Raw genomic sequence first — 26,545 nt, 5'->3', positions numbered from 1 at the left:
CAAGGCCTCAGCCAACCTGGCCTTGAACATCACCAGGCAGGAGGCAGCCATAGCCTCCCTGGGCAGCCTATTCCAGAGTCTCACCACCCTCACACTGAAGAACTTCTTCCTCAGCTCCAGTCTAACCCTGCTCTGCCTCAGCTTCAAACCATTCCCCCTCCTGTCTCTAGACACCCTCAGGATAAGTCCCTCTGCAGCCTTCCTGGAGGATCCCTTCAGCTATTGGAAGGTAGCACTAAGGTCCCCCTGGAGTATTATCTTCTCCAGGCTGAACACCCCCAGCTCCCTCAGCCTGTCCTCACAGCAGAGCTGCTCCAGCCCTTGGATCATCTTTGTGACCTCCTCTGCACTCACTCCAGCAGCTCTGTGTCCTTCTTCTGCTGGGGACAGCAGAACTGGAGGCAGGATTGGAGGTGGGGTCTCAGCAGAGCAGAGTCAAGGGGCAGAATCCCCTCTCTTGCCCTGCTGCCCACACTCCTCTGGCTGCAGCCCAGCACACAGCTGCCTGCTGGGCTGCAGGAGGGCACTGCTGGCTCCTGGGCAGCTGCTCAGCACCCAACACCCCCAAGTCTCTTTCTTCAGAGCTGCTCTCAACCCACTCTGCACCCAGCCTGGATTAGTGCCTGGGGTTGGCAGGCACAATGATAGAATCTGAGCTGAACACTTGATCTGTGATCATGTGCTGCTGAATGTGTTCATGGAAAGCACAGCACTCCTATAAAACTGTAAAGGTGGTTCACTTCGGTTGCACTTAGCTGGCATCATGGTGTCTTATTGTAAAGCATATTTTTCTCTCAAGTCAGCTTTCCTACTAACTAGGATGATCCTTGAGGTCCGTTTCAACCTGGGATTCAACCTGACTTCTGTATTTCCAGGCCACATAAGACCGAAACAAAAATGAGGAGAAAAGAGAAGTTTCTTGGGGGGAGTAAAGAATACTTGCCAGGACGTGCCGCAAGAAGGGGTCGCAAACGATCAATATGATCCACGAAATCCAACTTTATTGAGCATCAGACACTTCTTATATACAGCAGCCTAGCTGACAACCCCACCTTCTGCGGTTAAACATCCTGCTTTCCCATCCTGATGAGATAATCACAAGAATTCTGTTTTACATTCTTCTTTACTTGTTATCGCCTGTAAGGGTGTAGTGACCTTGCTTTGGTATCCTGTTATCCTTTGCAGGCAGCTGCAAGCACAGCTACAAGGCCACGGTGGCCTGGCTGCATCAACACACTACCTTACTGTGAGCAGTAAATAACAAGATGGAGTGCGGCCTACACACTTGTTCAAACCATCGTTCCATAGAACCATGTCTTTGCAAGCCATTCTGCAACAAGGAAGTACAGAAAGTTTGGGAGAAGAACTTGAAAATGGATCACAGAATTGTCAGGGATGGAAGGGACTTCAAGGATCAGCCAGTTCCAATCCCACCTGCCATGGGCAGGGACACCTCACACTACAGCAGGTTGCTCACAGCCACATCCAGCCTGGCTGCAAAAACCTCCAGGGATGAGGCTTCCACCACCTCCCTGGGCAACCTGTGCCAATGTCTCACCACCCTCATGGGGAACAACTTCTTCCTAACATCCAGTCTGAATCTACCCATTTCTAGTTTTATTCCATTCCCCCCAGTCCTATCACTCCCTGACATCCTCAAAAGTCCCTCCCCAGCTTGCTTGTAGCCCCCTTCAGATACTGGAAGGCCACAAGAGGGTCTCCTTAGAGCCTTCTCTTCTCCAGACTGAACAGCCCCAACTTTGTCTGTCTCCATAGCAGAGCAGCTCCATCCCCCTGATCATCCTCGTGGCCCTTCTCTGGACACCTTCCAGCACATCCATATCCTTCCTGTCCTAGCTCATCCTCGTGGCCCTTCTCTGGACACCTTCCAGCACATCCATATCCTTCCTGTCCTAGGGGCTCCAGAACTGGACACAGTGCTCCAGCTGTGGTCTCAGCAGAGTGCAGCAGAGGGGCAGAATCTCCTCCCCGGCCCTGCTGGCCACACTTCTCTTGCTGCAGCCCAGGCTCTGCTTGGCTTTCTGGGCTGCAGGTGCTCACTGCTGGCTCCTTCTCCACCACAGGATGGATTCCTGTGGATGAGTTTTAAGGCATAGCTGTACATAAGCATGCTCATCCTGATCTCTTTGAGTATGCCACAGGCACGCATTCCTGGCCTCACAGAACAACCTATAAATGAGAAAATAACCCAAGTGGGGAGCCAGCGTGGTTCTTACTTCTGGGTTCTCCCTTGGTGCTAATCCAAATGATTAATATCAAGAAGTTACCACGGCACAGCCACATGTTCTCTAATGGTGCCAGATTAAAGACATCAGGGTGATATAATCATTAGAGTCATAAGAGAAGGATTTCAATTAAAGGTACCACAGCAGCATGCCACTAAAAACAGCACAGCAGCATACTAATTAAACTGCAAAAACCCACTGCAAGCAACCTGGCTTTATGCTACTCCAGGCAATGGAACAGCCAACAAAGCAGCATAGTGGTATCTTAAAATCCAGTAAAGTAATGCCAATAAAATAGTGACACAGTACATCACAGCAATAAAAGGCAAGGCCATAGGGCATAAAGTTGTCCTCTGAATGCTATGGACAGGGAGGTTATATTGAGGGAGATTCTCTTCCCCCTCTACTTTGCCCTGGTGAGACCTCACCTGGAATATTGCATCCAGTTCTGAGCTCCCCAGCTCAAGAGGGGCAGGGATCTGCTGGAGAGAGTCCAAGGGAGGGCTACAAGGATGCTGAAGGGACTGCAGCACTGCCTGACAAGGGAGGTTGAGAGCCCTGGGGCTGTTTAGTCTGGGGAGAAGACTGAGAGGGGATCTGATCAATGCCTGTAAATACCTGAGGACTGGGGGTCAGGAAGGAAGGGACAGGGACAGGCTCTGCTCACTTGTGCTCTGTGACAGGACAAGGGCCAATGGATGTTAGAAAAAAGTTCTATACAGAAAGAGTGATTGCACATTGGAATGGGCTGCCTGGGGAGGTGGTGGAGTCGCCATCACTGGAGGTTTTTAGGAGAAGACTTGACAGGGTGCTTGGTGCCGTGGGTTAGTTGCTTGGGCGGTGTTGGATTGGTTGATGGGTTGGACGCGATGATCTTGAAGGTCTCTTCCAACCTGGTTTATTCTATGTATCTATTCTATATAAACTCCAGCACAGGAGGTTCCACCTCAACGTGATGAGGAACTTCTTCACTGTGAGGGTCCCAGAGCACTGGAATAGGCTGCCCAGAGAGGTTGAGGAGTCTCCTTCTCTGGAGCCTTTCAAGACCCATTTGGATGCATTCCTGTGCAAACAGTGCTGCATTCTATGGTCCTGCTCTGGCAAGGAGGGTATACTCAAAGATCTCCATAGGTCCCTTCCAACCCCTAACATCCTGGGATCCTGTGACATTCGGTGGCCAATGCCACAAAAACTTAGCTGCAAGATATTTTTTCCCTTTTATGGCAAAACCAACTTCAAAGCATCCAAACCCATTTTTATTTTAATGTGGTTTGTTTGTTTTTGTTTTTTTTTCTATTCTTAGAAAGGAACAATAACTTCTACAATAATATTTCTCTTTCCTCAACCACCAGAGGAAAACACATCGCAGTTGTGTATTGGAACACCAGAATACCACAGCAGCTTTGACTCTTAGATTGAATCAAACATACACAACTAAGCAGTACAGTGCTAACCTATGGAAGGCAACAGAAGAACGTCAGCCAAATGAATTATATTTTCTTCAGCTAATCACTTTGGAAGCTAATTTCTGTTGTAGAAGCTGTAGATCACTGAAAGAACTTCATTAAGAAGAAATTGAAACTGCAGTGTCTCACAGAATCACGGAGTTGTCAGGGTGGAAATGAACCTCAAGGATCAGCCAGTTCCAAGCCCCCTGCCATGGGCAGGGACACCTCACACTACAGCAGGTTGCTCACAGCCACATCCAGCCTGGCTGCAAAAACCTCCAGGGATGAGGCTTCCACCACGTCCTTGGGCAACCTCTTCCTGTGTGTCACCACCCTCATGGGGAACAACTTCTTCCTAACATCCAAGCTCAATCTACCCATTTCTAGTTTTGTTCCATTCCCCCCAGTCCTATCACTCTCTAACACCCTCAAAAGTCTCTCCCCAGCTTTCTTGTAGGCCCTTTCAAATGCTGGAATGCTACAATAAGGTCTCCTCATATCCTTCTCTTCTCCAGACTGAACATCCCCATTTCAGGTGCCACAGAGGATCTAAGAGAGCTGGCTTCCAGAGCTGCTGAGGGAACTGGCATTCAGTCTGGAAAAACATCCAGCCTGGCTGCAAAAACCTCCAGGGATGAGGCTTCCACCACCTCCCTGGGCAATCTCTTCCAGTGTCTCACCACCTTCATGTGGAAGAACTTCTTCCTAATGTGTAATCTAAATCTCCCCTCCTCCAACTTGGATCCATTCACCCTCGTCCACAGTGGACTCAAAAGAAAGCTGATTTTTTTCATGGGGATTTTGTTTGTTTATTTGTTTAGGGTTTGTTCTGGTTTGTTGTTTTCTGTTGTTGTTGTTTGGGGGTTTTATGTTTGGGAATTTTTGGGTGGTTTTTGTTGTGGTTTTCGTTTTGTGAGGTTTGTTGCTGTTGTTGTTTGGCATTTGGTTTTTTTTTTTCATGGTTCTTGTTTGGGTTTTTTGGTTTGGTTTTTTTTGTGATTTTTGTTGCTGTTTGGGTTTGGGGTTTGGCTGTTGGGTTTTTTGGATTTATTTGGGTGGGGTTTTTTTTGCTTGGGCTGTGTGTTGTGCTGTTGAGACTGATGGATAGTTCCATCACTGACAATTTCAGAGATTTTTCCAAAAGCCTTTCAAATTTTCTCTGCTTCAGTAGAATAGAATAGAATAGAATAGAATAGAATAGAATAGAATAGAATAGAATAGAATAGAATAGAATAGAATAGAATTAACCAGGTTGGAAAAGACCTTCGACATCATTGAGTCCAACCTATCACTCAACACCATCTAATCAACTAAACCATGGCACCAAGTGCCTCATCCAGGCTCTTCCTAAACACCTCCAGGGATGGTGACTCCACCACCTCCCTGGGCAGCCTAGTTCTGAAGCTTTCTGTTACTGAGCTGTTAAAGTCACTAAAGTAGTGCATAGTGTAGCACAGTTTACAGAATACAGAATTAACCAGGTTGGAAAAGACCTTTGAGATCATCGAGTCCAATGTGTCACAGAATCACCAAGGCTGGAAGAGACCTCAGAGATCATCAAGTCCAACCTGTCACCACAGACCTCATGACTAAACCATGGCACCAAGTGCCACATCCAGTCCCCTCTTGAACACCTCCAGGGATGGGGACTCCACCACCTCCCTGGGCAGCACATTCCAATGGCTAACAACTCTCTCTGGGGAGAACTTTCTCCTCACTTCCAGCCTAAACTTCCTGTGGTGCAGCTTGAGATTGTGTCTTCTTGTTCTGCTTCTTTCAATCACCTCATTTTTTTTTCCCCTGAACACACCAAGAAAATAAGGCTTACATCAGAGAAATGATGGATCTTGAAAATGAAAGAAATTGTAAGGGAGGTTTTCCTCTCCAACAAATAACACAAGAAGAGTAAGGATAACATCAAAGCTCTGCAAGAGCGGAACTGTTTCAGAGCTGCAGAGATATGGTGCAGAGGGCCATGGGTGAGCAGCAGCCTTGGTAGAGCCAGAGAATGGTTGGACTGGATGACCTAAAGGTCTTTTCCACCCAAAACAATTCTTTGTATTCCTGTTCTTTCATCAGATTTTGCTATTTGTCTGCTTAAGGACAGCATAAGAGAACTGGATGAAACCTGGTATGTGTTTCTGTCTGCTCACTACACCTCCATTGCTACGGCAGTTGCAGGGGTGAGTCTGTGTCAGGACATCATACAAATCTGTTCAAACAGGATTCAGCTGCTCCCAGGATGATGCCTGCAGTGATGGAGGCTTTGAAAAGACTGAGAGAAGAAACCATCAAGCCATGTAGCACTAGGACAAGTGGCAATGACTTGAAGCTAGAGAAGGGTAGATTTAGCCTGGACACCAGGAAGAAGTTCTTTAATGTGGGGGTGATCCCTTCCCTGGAGATGTTCAAGGTCAGGCATGATGGGACTCTGAGCAACCTGACCTAGTTGAGGATGTCCCTGATGACTGCAAAGGGGGTTGGACTAGATGACCTTAAAGTTCCCTTCCAACCCAGAGCATTCTGATTCCACAATTCTCTCTCTTCCTGTCCAGTTATTACTTTTCTCTTATTTCTTACCTGCATACTCAGATCTTTTCTTCAAGCTTAAGTTCTGTCCCTTGTTTATCAGCTCAGTGATTGCCTCTGCCTTCAGCACTGCCACAGGCTTCAGCCCAATGATCTCTGCAAACATTCCCCTGTGCAAACCATTTTATATTCAGAATACTTTGACCAACCCTGAATTTTCTGCTCAGTTCTGTTAAAACATTCTCAAAACCCCTCTCCACCCTAAACCCCAGTCTTTGACAAATCAATCCTGGCAAAAGCAGTGCTTCTTCAGCACAAGCAGAGGATTTAGTCAAGCTTTTTGCACATCGCTCTACAGCCTACAGCAACCCTTCAGACAAATCGTTACCATTTTTCTGAGCTCCAGCAAGAGTACAGTCAAGCACCCCTTGACCTGGTTGCTGCAGTGCAGGATTTAGAATCATAGAATTGTCAAGGTGGAAGAGACCTCAAGGATCATCCAGTTCCAACCCCCTGCCATTGGCAGAGACACCTCACACTAGATCAGGCTACTCAAAGCCACATCCAGCCTGACTGCAAAAACCTCCAGGGATGAGGCTTCTACAACCTCCCTGAGCAGCCTGTTCCAGTCTTCTGTAACCCTTCTGCCTGACTCTGTTTTCCAACTGAATTTTCCACTATCCTAGATTCAAAGGCACAGCATCCTATACATCAAACACTAAAGCCCTGCTCCAGGACTCAAATCATAGAATACAATCATTGAATTGTTAGGGTTGGGAGGGACCTCAAGGATCATCCAGTTCCAACCCTTCTGCCAGAACAGGATCACCTAGGTCACACAAGGACACATCCAGTTGGGTTTTGAATATCTCCAGAGAAGGAGACTCCACAACCCCCCTGGGCAGCCTGTTCCAGGGCTGTCACCCTCACAGGGAAACAGTTCTTCCCCCTGTTTCCATGGAACTTCCTATGCCTCAGATTCCACCAGTGCCCCTTGTGCTGTCACTGGGCATCACCCAGCAGAGCCTGATTGCATCCTCTTGGCACTCACCCTGCACATCTTTATCAACAGGAATGAGGTCACCCCTCAGTCTCCTCCTCTCCAAGCTACAAAGCCCCAGAAAAAGGAAGCTTTTTAAAAGCTGTAGTTTTTTCCTACTCTGTTGCACTTCTAAGGACAGGTTTAATCTTCATAATTCCCTAACACATACACAGAGAGTCTGAGATCCTTTCGCCTGACCATACAGGCAAATAACAATGTCCATCTCTTAATGAAATGCACCTGGCTGAAGCTGTTTTTAATCTTAATTTTTAAACAAAGAAGGAAAATACAGGTGAAATAACCCAATGTGAATCCCTGCCTGAAAGAGTCTGGAGTGGCAATGTTCTTTGGCAGGAGGACTCTCCAGCTGTCAGGCATCTTGTTCTATGTGACCTCCCACTGCTTGCAATCTTTTAAACAGCAGGTTTCTGGTTTGGTGGTTTGTGAATCTTCTGGAAATGAAGCAGACACAAAGAGCCAAGCACTGCTTTGTTTTTCTTTATCCTGAGGAGGGGTGGACACGAGCACTTATCCTCAATGTTTTTCCACGTAGGATTTTTACGTGCTGCATTGGTTGAACAGGTTGCCCAGGGAGGTGCTTGAGGCCTCTTCCCTGGAGACATTCAAGGTGAGGCTTGACAGGGTCTGATCTAGTTGAGGATGTCCTTGCTGACTGCATGGAGGTTGGATTGGATGAGCTTTGGAGGTCCTTTCTGGCCCAGACCATTCTATGATTCTGTGAATGCTCTTTGGTTTACAGTTGTCAGAATTACCCTCTAATAAGACACCAGAAATCTTAAGGGGTTAAGCCAAAATATTTTGGTCCAGCAGTGGTAATGGTCTGGATTGTCTTTTGCTTCCCAGGCTGGAAACTTATCTGGAGGTGTCCTGGTTTAGAGCAGGACAGATTGATCTATTGCCCCAAAAGGGGCAAAAGAATTATGCTCACACAAATGGATTGGAGAGTCATGGAAGGTTTAAATGGGAAAGCAATTCATAGGTGCTACAAAAACTACTAATCTTAGTGGTAAGCATAGCATAGCAAAGTTCCTTTAGACCAGACCAAAAGCCCAGTGCTTTCCTTCCCCACACCTGGGGTTCACCCAAATCCCCAGGGCTCTTTCTACCTCTCTGCTCCCGTGGGAGCATTAGGCTTTTGGTCTGGTGTAAAGGAATTTGTGTGTTAAGTTTAGACTGAGGATTTTCTGTGAATTGTTATCCTCACCACTATGCTTTGTAGTTTTGGCAGTCTATGAACTGCTTTTCATTTTAAACTTTCCATTATTATCCAATCCATTTGTGTGAGCATTATTCTTTTGCCTCTTCTGGGGCAGTAGAACAATCTGTCCTGCTCTAAACTAGGACAGGAGAGAAGCAACCTTTTTGTTGTCTTAAGTGCTTTAGTTTATTTGTGTCTAAATTATTTCTACTGACAGGTTAAGATGGGCTGAATACTCTAACTTTTGCAACAAATTTGGGGGGTTGTTCAGGTCAAGTATGGAAAATGAAAGAGAAATCTCTTCCCTTATATTTTTCAAACCAGATATATGAATGAATGAATGAATAAATGAATGAATGAATGAATCAACAAACAACCCCCCCCCCTACACACACACACACATATATCAGTAGCAACAACACTTGAAGTGTCCTCAGAAATGTTATTGTGGCTTTCCAGTATCTGAAGGGGGCTACAAGAAAGCTGGGGAGGGACTTCTGAGGGTGTCAGGGAGTGATAGGACTGGGGGGAATGGAGCAAAACTAGAAAGGGGTAGATTCAGATTGAATGTCAGGAAGAAATTCTTCCCCATGAGGGCAGTGAGACACTGGCACAGGTTGTCCATGGAGGTGGTGGAAGCCTCACCCCTGGAGGTTTTTGCAGCCAGGCTGGATGTGGCTGTGAGCAACCTGCTGTAGTGTGAGGTGTCCCTGGCCATGGCAGGGGGCTTGGAACTGGCTGAGCCTTGAGCTCCCTTCCAACCCTAACAATTCTATGATTCTGTGATTTTATGGTTAAAACTAATGAACATTTCAGATCCTAGTAAAGAAATACAGAGGATCTCTACTTAGAAACAATTTCCTTGGGAAATAAACAGAATAATGTAATAGCCACATCTGAAAACTAAATTAATATTTAGTGGGGGAGGGGGGAGTGCACTATTTCAATGATTTAGTGAGAAAAAGCTTCAATTATGTAGCCTTCATAAGTGATATCATAATGATAGTGCTTTATGTGATTCAGAGAAAATGATTCAGCTTGAGACAAAGGAATAAACAATAATGAAACTCAACAATTTCAAGTGAAATGACTACGATGCTCTCAGCAGCAGTTCTGGCTCTACAATAGAGGTTTCTTTTCAAAAGACTGAAGAAAATACTCTCCAACTGGAAGGTTTAGGGAAGCAGTAATGAGATACAGAGCCTTTCACCTCCAGGTCGCCGAGTTCAATTGCATTTCGGGTTGCTACTGACTGAAATTTGCTTCAGCTGATGGCTATTCAATAGTCTATTGTGAAATGAGTTGGAGGTCTCAATCCCATCCCTGCTACAAAGGTAACCACAGAACATTTAGCAGTCACAGCAATAACACCTGCAGCAAGTACACAGGGCTCTCTTCCTCTGTGTATTCCAAATCAGACTCCCAAGAGCCCACCTTCTGCTGCAGTGCTGGAACTCACTCTACTACAACATTCTGAGACCATATCACACAAAGCAGGAACTGCATTGATAGATAAATATGAAACTTACAGAGCAAGAGTTCTTGTCTTGAAGATCACAGAATCATAGAATTGTTAGGGTTGGAAGGGACCTCAAGGATCAGCCAGTTCCAAGCCCCCTGCCATGGGCAGGGGTACCTCACACTACAGCAGGTTGCTCACAGCACATCCAGCCTGGCTGCAAACGCCTCCAGGGATGAGACTTCCACCACCTGCCTGGGCAACCTCTTCCTGTGTGTCACCACCCTCATGGGGAAGAACTTCTTCCAAACATCCAAGCTGAGTCTACCCATTTCTGGTTTTGTTCCATTCCCCCTATTCTTATGATTATCTGACGCCCTACAAAGTCCCTCCCCAGCTTTCTTGTAGTACTTCTATTTGTTTGGGAGGTATTTTCCCTACCCCCAACACAGAAAGATGACGCTTTTCCATTCAGACTTTGAGGTAACTTTTAAGTTAAGTTATACTCCATAATACAGTTGAAACAGGAGAATTAATGTTTTCAAACAGTACAGTAGAAAAAAAAATATAAAGGGGGAAAATAAATCAAATAAAACTACTGGATGTCACAGGAGTGACTGCAAGATTAACCTTCCCTCTGTTTCCTTATCTTAGTGCTTTGGAGGCAAACCTCCAGCTGATCAAAAATGAATTACAAATATTTGATCACCAAAAAATAAAAGAAGTTCCATTTTTGTCTATCTTCCACTGCTGCCTAAAACCAATAACAATAAAAATGCAGCAGTAGAGATTTGTATCTTCACACCAGATATGGAACTGTGTTAACACAGACAAAAATGATGCATTAACAGCTGCAGCAGAACAGAAAAGGACTTTCCTGGGCTGCATCGGGAGAAGCATGAGCAGCAGGTCGAGGGAAGTGATTCTCCCCCTCTGCTCCACTCTGGGGAGAGACCACCTGGAGTACTGAGTCCAGTTCTGGAGCCCCTAGGACAGGAAGGATCTGGAGGTGCTGGAAGGTGTCCAGAGAAGGGCCACAAGGATGAGCACAGGGATGCAGCTGCTCTCCTATGAGGACAGACTGAAGGAGTTGGGGCTGTTCAGTCTGGAGAAGAGAAGGCTCCCAGGAGACCTTCTTGTGGCCTTCCAGTACCTGAAGGGGGCTACAAGAAAGCTGGGGAGGGACTTTTGTGGGTGTCAGGGAGTGATAGAACTAGGGGGGAAAGAGCAAAACTAGAAATGGGTATATTCAGATTGGATGTTAGGAAGAAGTTCTTCCCCATGAGGGTGGTGAAAGACTGGAAGAGGTTGCCCAGGGAGGTGGTGGAAGCCTCATGCCTGGAGGTGTTTGCAGCCAGGCTGGATGTGGCTGTGAGCAACCTGATATAGTGTGAGATGTCCCTGGCCATGGCAGGGGGCTTGGAACTGGCTGATCCTTGAGGTCCCTTCCAAGTCTGACAATTCTGTGATTCTATGATTTACTGTGCTGTCAAGCTGCACTTCCCCAGAAGTGCAGGAGGTCAGTTCACTTTCATATACAAGAGGCAATCAAAAGAGAAGAAAAGAATCCAGATCCTTGACATTAACTCTATCAGAATTTGGCATTCAAAATACCCACATGCAAGCCTCAGTCAAAGAACAAAAATCAGGATAGAGAGTTTTTCATTCAACCAATTATTTTCTAGGAGTGATGATTCTATGATTCTAGAAGAGTGTGGCCAGCAGCTGGAGGGATGTTCTCCTCCCCCTCTACTGTTCTCTGTAAAGACAAATCTGAGTGCAGTGTCCCGTTCTGGGCTCCCCAGCTCAAGAGAGAAAGGGAATTACTGGACAGAGTCCCGCAGATGTTACAGAGATGCTGAGGAGACAGGAGCATCTCTCTGAAGAGGAAAGGCTGAGAGTCCTGGGGATGTTGAGCCTGGAGAAGAGCAGCCCCAGAGGGGATCTGATAAGTGCTGATCAACAGCTGAAGAGTGGGGCTCAAGGAGATGGGGCCAGACACTTCTCAGTGGTGCCCAGTGATGAGGGGCAATGGGTACAAACTGGAAGCCAGGAGGTTCCATCTGAGCATGATGAAAAATTTCTTTTCTTCAAGGGTGCCAGAGCCCTGGAGTAGGCTGCTCAGAGAGGTTGTGGGGTCTCCTCATGTGGAGAGATTCCAAAGCCACCTGGACTTTCTGATCCTGAGCAACCTGCTGTGTGTGACCCTGCATTAGCAGGGGGATTGGACTAGATGATCTCCAGAGATCCTTTCCAAGCGCCACCATGCTGTGACAAGAGCCTCTGTTCTGTACCCTTGCCACCCCAGATGATTAACTCTTACATATCTATTTCATTCACTTCAATTTAAATTTCATTAAATCTGCTTCTTGCTGAGTTCAAAGGAACTCTTATTTTTAAACACTTCCACCATGAAACTGATTTGTTCTCATCAGTATCATTATTTGCTGGATCTGAGGAAGTCTTTCATAAAAGCTACTTCCCTGAACGTTATTCTCACAGAATCATAAACATTAAAAAGATAAAACACTTATTATATGACACCCTGGCAGGCTGTGCTGCTATCCAACCACATCTGGACAGGCTGAGAGCAGGGTGCAGGCAAACCTCATGGAGTTCAAGAAGGACAAGTGAAGGGTCCTGCATATGGGGAGGAATAACAGCAGGCACCAGGACAGGTTAGGAGCTGTCCTGATGGAGAGCAGCTCCATGGAGAAGGACCTTGGAGTGCTGGTGGACAGCAAGCTCTGCATGGGACAGCAATGTGCCCTGGTGGCCAAGAGAGCCAATGGCATCCTGGGGTGCAGCAAGCAAAGTGTGGCCAGCAGGGCTAGGGAGGCTCTTCTCCCCCTCTACTCTGCCCTGCTGAGACCACAGCTGCAATCCTGTGTCCAGTTCTGGGCTCCCCAGTTCAAGAGAGACAGAGACCTGCTGGAGAGAGTCCAAGGGAGAGCCAGGAGGATGCTTAGGGGACTTGAGCATCTCCCCTGTGAAGAGAGACTGAGAGCCCTGGGGCTGTTTAGTCTGGAGAAGAGAAGGCTGAGAGGGGATCTGATCAATGTCTGTCAATATGTGAAGGGTGGGTGTCAAGTGGAGGGTTCCAAGATCTTTTGGGTGGTGTGGAGTAATGAGACAAGGAACAATGGATACAAAGTTGAAGTTTTCAGCTCAACATGAGGAGAAACTTCTTTGCAGTGAGGGTGCCAGAGCCCTGGAGCAGGCTGCCCAGAGAGGTTGTGGAGTCTCCTTCTCTGGAGCCTTTCCAACCCCACCTGGATGCATTGCTGTGCAGACTACCCTGGGTGATGCCGCTCTAGCAGGGGGGTTGGATTGGATAATTCTACAAGGTCCCTTCCAGCCCCTAACATTCAGTGAAGAGGGAGGTACCAGGTTGAATGTACCAGGCTGAATGTACCTTTATTCCCTTGTTAATAGCTTGAATCACCCAATCAATTTCAGTCTAGAAAAAAAAGGAGTAATCACCCCTGTACACTAATGGTTATTGAATGCAGTCTCCATGCTCTTGCTGACAAATCACTGCTCCTTCCATCCTTCCTGTCTGCCGAGAATATTTCTGTCTTCGACTAAAAGCCTCAAGCCAAACTGAATCCTTTCTCCAGAATTTTCTGAGCCTTCAACTATCAGATCAGAATACTTGACAAGTGATTTCAACTTTCTGAACTGAAAAGGTCTTTATTAATATTAATATCCATGATGCTGACTCTAAATGTTAACCCAGTCAATACATATTCATTGCTCTAGATAATTATGGTGGTTTTCCTCAAAGCAATAATAGAAATGAAAATTGACAGTTGTGGACTAATGAGAGTTAAAACTAACAAAAGGGAAACTGAGATGAAGACAAAACCACAGCTAAAAGTTATACTTTTTGTGTGTGTGACAACCAAGTTTGAGAGATAAATGACACAAGGAAATTCAAAGCCTAGGTGGCCCCAAAATACAAGAAGATATAACTGAAGAGTTTCACAGACTCAAAATAAATAGATGTTGAGAACAAAGGGTGAGATTTCTGTCATTATGAAGTGAACAGAATTGCTATCAATAATTAATCTGCCAATTTTGTTAAAGCAGGCCTGAAGACTCTTCCTTCCAAAGAGAAAGAAGAGAATTGCAAATATGAGCAACAGTGTAGTGTAACCCCCAGCTTCCTTCTGTTTAATGTTGAGAGCTCTGCTGTTCAAAGGTCAGGATTTCTATATGTGCTCTGAAGTCCCAAAGCTGAAGTTCACTGCCTTGGCTTTGTTGTACAAGTTACAGATTCAAATGGAAGTTATCTGGGGAAGAAGTTCCCAGCATAGAATATTGTCCCTCCTCTCCTAACTTTGCCATCATTGTCTACAGGCCAAGGCTCTCAACAGCTCTGCATGTACCTTGGCTAAAATGTGCAGTCCCAGTTATGGCTGGCACCAGTGGTTCTTTATTTATCATGCACAGCCACCACTACTTCATTAGTGTCAAAAATGGTCCTTTGTGAGACCTGTGCTCTCACAATGGTCAGTTGGTATCTACAGAGCAGATGAATTAGACTGCTCTTCATGTTCATATCCCCAAACCCCATCTGGATGCATTCCTGTTCAGACTACCCTGGGTGATGCTGCTTTGACAGGGAGGTCGCTCCCAACCTCTAACATACCATGGTACTGTGATGACTCTATGTGCTAAACAGATGCAATGCATGCACCAACACAGCTGTGTTCTTCAGGTAACTTGTTGAGGCACCCTCAAGGTAGAACTCCTTAGCAACACCATCCATTTCTTAAATAGGCTTTGATGAAAAACACATCAAACTAACCTCTGGAGCACCCTCTTTCTAACGAGTGTTTTTCATGGTGCAGAGCCCCAGCTTTACACACAAAATGACTCAGGACAGGTTTTGCCAGCTCACCAATTATTCCAGAAGAGATTTGTTTGTTTGTTTGTTTGCTTCTTGATATTCCAAATTGAAACAGGGAGATTTTTTTGAAACAGGTGATAGTAGGATAGGATAGGATAGGATAGGATAGGATAGGATAGGATAGGATAGGATAGGATAGGATAGGATAGGATAGGATAGGATAGGATAGGATAGGATAGGATTAACCAGATTGGAAAAGACCTTTGAGATCAAGTCTTCTTGATTGCACCTTGAGTACTGTGTCCAGTTCTGGGCCCCTCAGTTTAAGAAAGACATCGAGACACTTGAAGGTGTCCAGAGAAGGGCAACAAGGCTGGGGAGAGGCCTTGAGCACAGCCCTGTGAGGAGAGGCTGAGGGAGCTGGGGTTGTTTAGCCTGGAGAAGAGGAGGCTCAGGGATGACCTCATTGCCCTCTACAACTACCTGAAAGGTGGTTGTAGCCAGGAGGGGGTTGGTCTCTTCTTTCAGGCAACCAGCACCAGAACAAGAGGACACAGTCTCAAGCTGTGCCAGGGGAGGTTTAGACGCGAGGTGAGGAGAAAGTTCTTCACTGAGTGAGTCATTCGTCATTGGAATGTGCTGCCCAGGGAGGTGGTGGAGTCACTGTCCCTTGAGGTGTTCAAGGGGAGATTGGACATGGCACTTGGTGCCATGGTCTAGTCATGAGGTCTGTGGTGACAGGTTGGACTCGATGATCCTCGAGGTCTCTTCCAACCTTAGTTATACTGTGACTGAGTCCAACCTATCACCCAACACCATCTAATCAACTAAACCATGGCACCAAGCGCCCCATCCAGTCTCCTCCTAAACACCTCCGGGGATGGTGACTCCACCACCTCCCTGGGCAGCACAGTCCAATGGCCAATCTCTCTTTCTGGGAAGAACTTCTTCTGAACAATCAGCCTAAATCTCCCCTGGCACAGCTTGAGACTGTGACCTCTTGTTCTGGTGCTGGGAGAAGAGACCAGCCTCCACCTGGCTACAACCTTCCTTCAGGCAGTCACAATAAGGTCTCCCCTGAGCCTCCTCTTCTCCACCTAAGCAACCGCAGCTCCCTCAGCCTGCAACCTGTCTGCACAGACTTTTCAAGCAGAAGTCTTAGGAGGTGTCTGTGAAGGACAAGCAGAGAACTTTCTTTTCAAAATTATCAACTATTTATATATTATTTTTTAAGAAATCAGAATTTTATTTTCTTTTCAACTCTAGATTTTCACTGAATTAACAACTCCTGTGGAAGGTACCTTTCTTTCATCATAGATTGCTGATCAGTTCAACCATGGAAAAAGCCAGCTGAAAAGAGAACTGAGCAGGGAGAAATGGAATGAAGTTAACAAGGGCGGAATGAAGTTAACAAGGGCAAGGGGAGAGTCTTGTACCTGGGAAAGAACAACCCCATAGAGCAGAAGAGGTTGGGGGCTGACCTGCTGGAGAGGAGTGAAGGGGAAGAGGAACGGGGGGTTCTGGTGGGTGGGAGGTTGACCATGAGCCAGCAATGTGCTCTGGTGGCCAAGAAGGCCAAGGGCATCCTGGGGTGGATTAGAAGGGCTCTGGTTAGTAGGTCCGGAGAGGTTCTCTTCCTCCTCTACTCCTTCCTGACGAGGTCACATCTGGTGTATTGTGTCCAGTTCTGCGTCCCTCAGTTTAAGAGGGACAGGGAGCTACTAGACGGAGTCCAGCACAGACCCATAAAGATGATGAAGGCAGTGGAACATCTTCCTTAGGGGGAGAACCTGATGGAGCTGGGGCTGTGTAGCTTGGAGAGGAGGAACCTGAGAGGTGACTTTATTCCTGTTGATAAAGATGTGCAGGGTGACTCCCAGAGGCTGGAGCCAGGCTCTGCTGGGTAATGCCCAAGGACAGCACAAGGGACAGTGGTGGAAGCTGAGGCATAGTACCAGAACAAGAGGACACAGTCTCAGGCTGCACCAGGGGAGGTTTAGGTTGGATGTTAGGAAGAAGTTCTATACAGAGAGAGTGATTGCCCATTGGAATGGGCTGCCTGGGGAGGTGGTGGAGTCACCATCATTGAAAGTGTTCAGGAGGAGACTTGATGGGGTGCTTGGTGCCGTGGGTTAGTTGTTTAGGTGGTGTTGAATTGGTTGATGGGTTGGACGCAATGATCTTGAAGGTCTCTTCCAACCTGGTTTATTCTATGTGTTCTATTCTATAGGGAAGCTGAGGCATAGGAAGTTCCATGGAAACATGAGGATGATTTTTTTCCCTGTGGAGGTGACAGAAGACTGGAACAGGCTGCCCAGGGGGTTTGTGGATTCTCCTTATCTGAAGATATTCAAGACATGCCTGGATGTGCTCATGTGTGACCTGCTCTAGGTGCTCCTGCTCTGGCAAGGTTGTTGGACTGGGTGATCCTTCAAGGTCCTTTCCAGCCCCTAACATTTGGTGCTTATTTGAAAACTCTCCTGTTTCTTTTGGCTGCATTTTGTCATCTACATAGCCTAAACTAAGGGAGGGCAAGGGGCAGGGGAGGGAAGAGTATATAGAGAAAAAGAGAAAAAAAGAGTACCTTAGTGTCAGGTGGGGAAGCCACTGAACATGCAGTCGTAACCTCAGCCTGGTGCAACAGCTGCCTACAAGATCAAAGCTGGCAGGCTGCAACCAGATCATGGCTCATCATTTGAGTGCTGCTAATTTCTATTATAAAGGCAGCAGGTAAACTACATTTTAAAAAGCCTTTTGCTGCGCTGGCAGGACAGATTAGGCTTGCCATTTATCCTGGGACTCTAAATGTAGCAGTTGCTATAGTAACTGTGTATATCTTGAGCAGTAAATAATTGTGTTAAATGGCTAAACAGTAAATAGCTTTATGGCTACTCTGCTGCTGAGGAACTTGGCTATGCTGCATTTGTAACTGTATTTGTCAAGATCAGCTGAAGAGCCATCACAACCCGTCCCATAGGGAAGCTAGAAGTCTTTCCTAATGAGGCTTTTCAGAGAGCTGTGCACTGAGTAAATTACTGAGAAATTTCCTGAAGTTGAAGAATTCAGGATGAGTGTTGGGCTGAGAGGAATTTCTGCTGTGCAGTTCCATGGTGGTCTGCAGCAGGAGTTTCTGCTGTGCTGTTCTACAGTGGTCTGCAACAGGAATTTCTGCTGGGCTGTTCTAGAGTGGTCTGCAACAGGAGGTTTTGCTGAGACACTCCACAGTGGTCTGCAACAGGAATTTCTGCTGTGCTGTTCTACAGTGGTCTGCAACAGGAATTTCTGCTGGGCTGTTCTAGAGTGGTCTGCAACAGGAGGTTTTGCTGAGACACTCCACAGTGGTCTGCAACAGGAGTTTCTGCTGTGCTGTTCTACAGTGGTCTGCAACAGGAGTTTCTGCTGGGCTGTTCTACAGTGGTCTGCAACAGGAGTTTCTGCTGTGCTGTTCCACTGTGGTCTACAACAGGAGTTTCTGCTGTGCTTTTCCACTGTGGTCTGCAACAGGAGTTTCTGCTGTGCTTTTCCACTGTGGTCTGCAACAGGAGTTTCTGCTGTGCTTTTCCACTGTGGTCTACAACAGGAGTTTCTGCTGTGCTGTTGCACTGTGGTCTGCAACAGGAGTTTCTGCTGTGCTGTTCTACAGTGGTCTGCAACAGGAGTTTCTGCTGGGCTGTTCTACAGTGGTCTGCAACAGGAGTTTCTGCTGTGCTGTTCCACTGTGGTCTACAACAGGAGTTTCTGCTGTGCTTTTCCACTGTGGTCTGCAACAGGAGTTTCTGCTGTGCTTTTCCACTGTGGTCTACAACAGGAGTTTCTGCTGTGCTGTTGCACTGTGGTCTGCAACAGGAGTTTCTGCTGTGCTGTTCTACAGTGGTCTGCAACAGGAGTTTCTGCTGGGCTGTTCTACAGTGGTCTGCAACAGGAGTTTCTGCTGTGCTGTTCCACTGTGGTCTACAACAGGAGTTTCTGCTGTGCTTTTCCACTGTGGTCTGCAACAGGAGTTTCTGCTGTGCTTTTCCACTGTGGTCTACAACAGGAGTTTCTGCTGTGCTGTTGCACTGTGGTCTGCAACAGGAGTTTCTGCTCTGCTGTTCCACTGTGGTCTGCAACAGGAATTTCTGCTGTTCTGTTTGGTGCTCTGTGGTCTACAACAGCAGTTTCTGTTGTGCTGTTCCACAGTGGTCTGCAACAGGAGTTTCTGCTGTGCTATTGCACTGTGGTCTACAACAGCAGTTTCTGCTGTGCTGTTCTACAATTTTCTGCAACAGGAGGTTCTGCTGTGACATTCTAAGGCAGTCTCCAAGCATATATCACAGGAAAGTTACAAAACTATATCAAAAGATGTTGTCAGAGCAAAGCCCCAAGGTTTAAAGATTAGAGCAACCAAACTGACTGCTGGTGATTTGGCAAACCTCAAAAAGCCACGAAAAAATCCCTGGGTTTTGTCTCCAATACTTGTTTTAATTAGAAAGATATTTATTATTACTGGCAATCCCAGCTAACCAATATATATTTTATGTCTCTTTAGGAGATTTGGAAGAAAAAGGTCTTTAACTTAATGAGCTACAAGCTCTTACATTCATCTTTTATAACCAGGTAATTATTCAGTGATTCAAAGATCTCATGATTTAGTGTAGTACCATCACACACACACCCCCACACACAAAGAAAGACCAAATGCAATACTGCCTTTCACAAAGACATGTGAGGGATGATGTGTTTCACAGAACCACAGAATGTTAGGGTTGGAAAGGATCTTGAGAGGTCACCCAGTCCAACCCCCCCGCCAGAGCAGGAGCACCTACACAAGATCACACAGGAACACGTCCAGGTGGGTTTGGAATGTCTCCAGAGAAGGAGACTCCACAACCTCTCTGGGCAGCCTGCTCCAGGGCTCTGCCACCCTCACAGGGAAAAAGTTTTCCCTTCTGTTCCCATGGCACCTCCTCTGCTCCAGCTTGCCCCCAGTGTCCCTTGTCCTGTCCTTGGACATCCCTGAGCAGAGCCTGGCTCCATCCTCCCTCCACTGCCCTGCACATCTTTATCACCAGCAATGAGGTCACCCTCAGGCTCCTCTGCTCCAAGCTCCAAGCTCCAGCTCCCTCAGCCTGTCCTCACAGGGAGATGCTCCACTGCCTTCAGCAGCTTTGTGGCTCTGTGCTGGACTCTCTCAAGCTGTTCCTTGAGATCCTTTTTGACTTGGGGAGCTCAGCTGAGCCTCCCCAGAGATAAACTTGTGTGCCAATGTTTGTGAAATAAAAGCATAAGCAAGGTGATTTTGGATCATCAATGCATAAGAGGGAAAAAACCCTGTCTGATATTAGGTGACCAAGCCCATCAGTGCCATAGTGTCTGCAGTATAGCTGTCATGGGCAGCCCTGGGTTGCCCATGGCTCAAAATAGATGGCTCAAAAATGGAAAAGGCTTGAAAATACAAAATGTCTGCATTGTGGTTTTAAGCAACTCAAAAGACACACTGAGTGATGCTTTTTGTACTGTACAGAAAATATGCTTAATCGGGATAAAAAGAATAGATATCAGATATATTTGGAGAGATTATCATTTTATTGGATGTCAATTTAAGCTCTCATTTTTGGAATACTTTAAAACTCTGTAGTAAAATAAAATCAAAGCCATAGAGTGAGCCACAACTGTTTTCAGAGAATCACAATAGGTAAAAGTTTGATGGAGAGCTAAGCACAATCCCATGAAACAGACATCCATTAGATCTATGTCCACAGGAGGGCCACAAAGAGGATCCAAGGGCTGGAGCAGCTCTGCTGTGAGGACAGGCTGAGGGAGCTGGGGGTGTTCAGCCTGGAGAAGAGAAGGCACCGGGGAGACCAAATAGCAGCCTGCCAGTACCTGAAGGGATCCTCCAGGAAGGCTGCAGAGGGACTTTTCATGAGGGTGTCTAGGGACAGGACAAGGGGGAATGTTTTGAAGCTTAGAGAGAGCAGGATGAGACTGGAGCTGAGGAAGAACTTCCTCAGTACAAGGGTGGTGAGACTCTGGAACAGGCTGCCCAGGGAGGTTGTAGATTTCTCCTCCCTGGGGATGTTCAAGGCCAGGTTGGATGAGGCTTTGAGCAGCTGAGTCTAGATGAACAATGTCCCTGGTTGGAGTAGATGAACTCTGGTGTCTGTTCCAACCTAGGATTCTATGATATGTGGATCAGAAAACCACTGGAGGTCTTTAAGGACTGATTGGATGTGGCACTTGGTGGCATGGTTTAGCTGCTGTCGTGGTGTTGGGTCATAGGCTGGACTTGATGATCTTAAAGATCCCTTCCAGCCTCAATAATTCTGTGATTCTATTATTTATTTATTTATTTATTTATTTATTAATCCTAGAATAATTTTACCTGGAAAAGACCTTTAGGGTCATCAAGTCCAGGCATTCTCTAGCTCTACTAAGGCTGTGGCTAAACCATGTCCCTCAGCGTCACATCTCTACCTCTTCGAGACACCTCCAGGGATGGGGATTCAACCACCTGCCTAGGCAGCCTGTGCTATTGCAGGCTATCCGTTAATAACCCTTTCAGTGGTTAATAACCCTTTCAGTGAAGAAGTTTCTTCTAATATCTAATTTAAACCTCCCCTGGTGTCTTGAGGCCATCTCCTTTCCTCCTGTCATTTGTTCCTGGGGAGAAGACATCAACACCCACCTGGCTTCAGCGTCCTTTCAGGGAGTTGTAGAAGGTCTCCCCTCAGTTTGCTTTTCTCCAGACCTAACAACCCCAGTTCCCTCAGGTGCTCCTTCCCCAGCTTTGTTGCTCTTCTCTGGACCTGCTCCAGTACTTCAATATTCTTCTTGTAGTGAGGGCCCCAAAGCTGAGCCCAAGCTTCAAGGTGTGACCTCACCAGTGCTGAGTACAGCACCCCTTGTGAAACCATTGCTGGAAAATATCAGAGGCCAGCTATTCCAAAGTGACAGTTTTCAAACTGAATATTATCAGGGCAGTTTTACCCTGTCTTTGGTATCAGTATGGTTTCATAGCTCATCTTTATAGAGGAACAGATTTTAGTCAACTACTGTAAGACATATGTCAACTAATGGGCTTAAAATACCCCGCACCAGGATGTTGATTAACTGCTTCAGCAGTAGTTAGCAGTTAATGCTTTTTGGAGGCAAACTTTACAGTAAAAACACAGAATCTCAACACCTAGACACACATAAGAGACACTTCAGCCTTTGACAGAATTTTGGGTAGCTCGTATTTCAAAGAGATAAGCTTGTTTTGTTTGATGGCAGCTGCCTTCTGTTCGAAGGGGCAGCATCCTCTAACCATCTGAAGACACATTCAAAGCAGATATTGCAGGGAGGAGCTCAGAGGAAAGACAATGCCAGGTTCACAAACCAGGGAAGGCTGATAGCTTTTCATTTCCACAGCCCAGCTGGGTCTCCAGTGAACAATTAGAGTGGAGTGGAGGGCGGTTGCCAGCTCAGCCCAGGCAGCACATCCAGTCAGAACCTAAGAGCTGCTCAGGATCTTTCTCTTCCAGCTGTATACATTTCCATTTTCAAAGGGGGCTTTATTTTCTCAAAGCCTGAGCAACCAGCCTCTCCTGTTTCAGCTTCAAGTCGTGTTTTCTGGTGTTTGTTTTTGTTCTTTTAATTCTCTTTCAACTAGTTTTATCCTGGTGAGAGATGGAGCTTGGATTTGAGGAAGAGCATGCATGGCGACTGATTCTTTCCTGTTTCCTGAAGAAACTCAGACTCCCACAGCCAGTGGAATGTCTCCCTCTCTGCCTGTGCACCCACAAGAACATTTTAAAATATTACTGGGTTCAAAGAAACCTGACAGGATGTAATGGCCTCCAGGATGTTAAACCCCTGTAATTCTAATGAAAATAAGTAGCTGGTTAGAAAAGAGCCATTCTTAGAGTATAAGGCAGAAGCTGTTAATGGCCAAACACAGACAAACTCCACCCAGGTCACAGATCTCCTTCCCCACCATAGGATTAATGATGAAATGCATATTGATAACAAACTACCTGGGGTTTTATGTTGCTCATGAGACTGCTTAACTCTTGCACTTTCACATCAATGCACTGATCAGCCACAGAACACAGAATTCTGGTTTTCATGGAATTCTCAAGTCCCTTCCATGAAGTCCTAGCAGCTGGCACCACTGGCATGCTTGAAAACATCTCTTTGGAGCTAATTTCTTAGGCTAACTTCTACAAATGTGATAAATCATCTCTGCAAGAAACCAACAATTTATTCATTGTGTCTGGAGCAGCTTTTTTCCATCTGCACTATGTATCCCACAGCATCCCCACAGCTACCCTGAGGCAGTGTGGTCTGGTGGATCAGGGAGTGAGGTGGATGGGAGCTGCTTGAAGGAAAGAAGTCAGAGAGTTGTGGTCAATGGGATGGAGTCCAGCTGGAGACCTGTATCTAGTGGAGTCCCTCAGGAGTCAGTACTGGGACCAGGACTATTCAATATATTTATCAATGACCTGGATGAGGGCACAGAGAGCACTGTCAGCAAGTTTGCTGATGACACTGAAGTGGGAGCTGACACAGGAGGGTAGTGCTGCTATTCAGCCAGACTTGGACAAGCTGGGCAGGGGGAAATGGAATGAAATTCAACAAGGGCAAGGGGAGAGTCTGGGAAAGAACAACCCCAGGGATCAATACCAGCTGGGGACTGACCTGTTGGAGAGTAGTGAAGGGGAAAAGGACCTGGGGGTCCTGGTGGATGGGAGGTTGACCATGAGCCAGCAATGTGCTCTTGTGGCCAAGAAGACCAAGGGCATCCTGAGGTGGATTAGAAGGGCTGTGGCTAGCAGGTCAAAAGAGGTTCTCCTGCCTCTCTATTCTACCCTGGTGGGGCTGCATCTGGAGTATTGTATCTAGTTCCAGGCCCCTCAGTTCAGGAAGAACTTCAGGGAACTGCTTGAGACAGTCCATCAGAGAGGCACAAAGATGATTAGGGGAGTGAAACATCTTCCTTGTAGGGAGAACCTGAGGGAGCTGGAGCTCTTTTGCTTGAAGAAAAGGAGACTAAGGGGAGACCTCCTTAATGTTTATAATTAAGTAAAAGTGAGTGCCAAAAGGATGGAGCCAGGCTCTGCTTGGTGATGTCCAAGGACAGCACAAGGGGCGCTGGTGGAACATGAGGCATAGGAAGTTCCATGGAAACAGGAGGAAGAATTTTTTCCCTGTGAGGGTGACAGAAGACTGGAACAGGCTGCCCAGGGGGGTTGTGGAGACTCCCTCTCTGGAGATATTCAAAACCCCCCTGGATGTCTTCCTGTGTGATCTGCTCTGGGTGATCCTGCTCTGGCAGGGAGGTTGGAACTGAGTGAGGAGGAACTGGAGGTCCCTTCCAACCCCAAACTTTCTGTGATTCTGTGACCTCTACAATGTTCTGTTTCCTGGGGAGTGGGTTCACTGAATGTCTAGTTGTTGCATCCAAAGCTGATCAAACCAACTTTGGCTACAAGTAGATTTTCAGTGATGAAAAAAAACCCCAAACCCTACTGAAATTGCTAACCTATTTCCACATAACCAAAACCACCCCTCCCCTATAATCTTATTTCAGAGTAATGGCATTAATATAAAATTGCAGGATATGGGCAAGGCTACCACAGTAGCCTGCACTGCAGTCAATAAAAGCCTTTGCCACGTTTGTGGTATTTTCTTAGTAAATAATATAAAGACTATTCCTGGCAATTTGCCACTGGCTGAGAGTTTCAGGAAAGTGCTGGGAAAGTTCTCAGTGCCTGCCCAATGCTGTTCAGAGAAGAACAAAACCAAAATGAAAAGAAGCAAGGAGTCTCTGCAGTAAACTCTTGAAGCATTGAAGTATTGCCTATGTGAGTACTTGTGGAAAACTTGTGGAGGTGGGCTTGCTGTGTCCGTGCAGCCCACGGGCAGGGTGGTAACAGCACTCAGGGCACCTGGGTATTGGCACTTACTGCTCAGCTAGACTTAGGCTGTTTTGCTTCTTGATTATCTCATTCATTCATTTGTTCACTCTGCCTCCAGGATGACATTTCCTAAGTCTTTAAGTCTCTTTCCCTCAAGGATCTTGCTGCTTGTCAGAAATGGCTGTGAAGGATGTTTCTACACTGTGCTGGATGCCTGCTCACAGCTATGAGCCCTAGGTGCTGCTAACAAGCTTGGTGACTCTCCACAGTTCTCCACCTCCAGCACTCAAGAATATTTCCTCATCTAAATACTTGATATGCAGAAACACAGCACATGAGCAGTCTCCAAATGCTTGCTCTGCCTCATGCCCTTACTGGATTTGTGTCACCTCTGCTAAGTCCAGGTGTCATTCGAGCTGATCATAGAATTGTTAGGGTTGGAAGGGACCTCAAGGATGATCCAGTTTCAACCCCCCTACCATGGCCAGGGACACCTCACACTACAGCAGGTTGCTCACAGCCACGTCCAGCCTGGCTGCAAAAACCTCCAGGCATAAGGCTTCCACCACCTCCCTGGGCAACCTCTTCCAGTCTCTCACCACCCTCATGGGGAACAACTTCTTCCTAACATCCAATCTCAATCTACCCATTTCTATTTTCTTTCCATCCCCCCTAGCCCTATCACTATCTGATACCTTAAAAAGTGCCTCCCTACCTTTCTTGTAGCCCCCTTCAGATACTGGAAGGCCACAAGGTGGTCTCCTTGGAATCTTGTTTTCTAATAACCAACCTGCACTGGTTGTAGCTAGTGAGTGGCAAGATTCAGCTTGAGAGTTTTACGCATTCATCTCTACCATGCCCACAAGCACCGCACAGCCCAGCTGCCTGTCAATGCCATGGACTTAGTTTCTACCTGCCCCACTGTAAGATTTCCAAGCAGAGGTCCTGAAAGAACAGCAAAACACCAGGTTAAGAATGGGACATTCTGTCTTACAAAGCCAAACCCAGACAAACAAATACAGAAATCAAACTGATCTCCCAGCAACATGTTTGCCATCAGAACCTTCAACACTGAATCATGGACAGTAGGTACTAAAGTCAAATGGTTTTGCAAATGACCAGGACAACCCTATCATATTTTCCTGAGCCATCTTTTCATAACAGTTGCCAGGTTTTCACTAAAATTTCATTACACAGAATTTGCCAATCAGCAGCTAAAATGAGCACTCACCTAGGAAATAGCTGCTCCTATCAAACTTGCTTTTCCCATTTCTACACAAAAATGTGCGTTATCAAATAGACAGCTCAGGTCCCCCAAATTTAAAGTCAAGTTTCAAGATTCCCAGAGAGGTTGTGGAATCTCCTTCTCTAGAGACTTTCAAAGCCCACCTGGATGTACTCCTGTGCAGACTTCCCTGGGTGACCCTGCTTTTGGTAGTGGGGGTTGGACTGGATGGTTCCTTCCAACATTCTATGACTCTGTGACTATTGCAATATAGAAATTCAAGAGATGGGAACCTAAGAAAGATTGTCTGTTACACACAGAGAACTTTGTACCTGTCTTTGAGGGAATTTCAGTATGATCTTCTAGGTATGGAATAATCTCTAGAGGTTACAGTGCAAGTAAGCAGTTGGTGCTAAGGCATTTAAGAATAGGAACAGTCCTGGACTGGGACATAGGATGTGAATTAATTAGCAAGATACTCAATGTTAGGGTAATATATTGGATGCTATGAGTATGAGAAACAACATTTCACCCCACAGGTTAGAAGTTGGAAGTGTCCTATCATAAGAAATGCACAGAGCTGATGAAGCAAGTTCAGAGGTGGGCCACAAAGAGGATCCAAGGGCTGGAGCACCTCTGCT

Source organism: Dryobates pubescens, chromosome 14, assembly GCF_014839835.1.
Source record: "Dryobates pubescens isolate bDryPub1 chromosome 14, bDryPub1.pri, whole genome shotgun sequence".
NCBI lineage: Eukaryota > Metazoa > Chordata > Aves > Piciformes > Picidae > Dryobates > Dryobates pubescens.
The sequence above is the reverse complement of the archived record's forward strand: the minus strand, read 5'-3'. Positions refer to the sequence as shown.